The sequence below is a fragment of the Octopus bimaculoides genome, chromosome 15 (genome assembly GCF_001194135.2).
Source record: "Octopus bimaculoides isolate UCB-OBI-ISO-001 chromosome 15, ASM119413v2, whole genome shotgun sequence".
Lineage (NCBI taxonomy): Eukaryota > Metazoa > Mollusca > Cephalopoda > Octopoda > Octopodidae > Octopus > Octopus bimaculoides.
The window spans coordinates 18,766,637-18,767,559 of record NC_068995.1 but is presented as its reverse complement, the minus strand read 5'-3'; positions in this window follow the sequence as shown (position 1 = coordinate 18,767,559).

The following is a 923-nucleotide window of genomic DNA, read 5'->3' as shown; positions in this document are numbered from 1 at the left end:
ATATATTATATGAATGTATATATGTATATATATTCATATATACTTAAAGATATACAAATGTACACACAATCTATATATGAATGAATGTAAACATACATATATACATATGTATATATATATGCATATACATGCACACACATATACATACATATATATATATGTGTATACACACACACATACATATAATGGTCTTTAATATAACTGATGTTAATATCCATGAACTGTTTTATTAAATGCACACCTATGATTCCCGGCTGTTTGCTTTGATGTTTTACACCAGAGCTACTCAGCATATTAAAAAAATGTAATATTAAACACAGGATGTAACGATCTAAAAGCCAATATATTGGTAACTATTTTAGAATTCAATTGGTCTTTTCCCGACTGGTATTTTTTTTTCAATCGTATATTGCATGTCGATTGTCAAATGATTATTTATATGAAAGGAGTGTCTGGGAAAAGAGAAAGGTTTTAATAATTAACATGACTTTTTCATATTGATATCTGCATATCACAAAGAATGGCCTTTGAGTATATTCAGTAAATTGGTAGGTCCCAATAAATAAATAAATATATAAATAAACATAATAATGAAAAGAAACATGGAAAAATAAGCAGCCCTAAAGAATATAATATACAAAGGAATAGTAGAAAGAAACAGCATATGTTTTCAAGCTATGAATACTATTATGTACGTTATACATGAACGTGAAATATGTATTTGATACATACGTGTGTACAAGCATACATACGGAAACGAATTTACAGACACACACACATACGCACACACACAAACATATATCTACATCTCGCTCTCTCTCTCTCTCTGTATATATATGTGTGTGTATACACACATACAGATACACACATACACACACACACACACACACATATATATATATATATATATATATATATATATA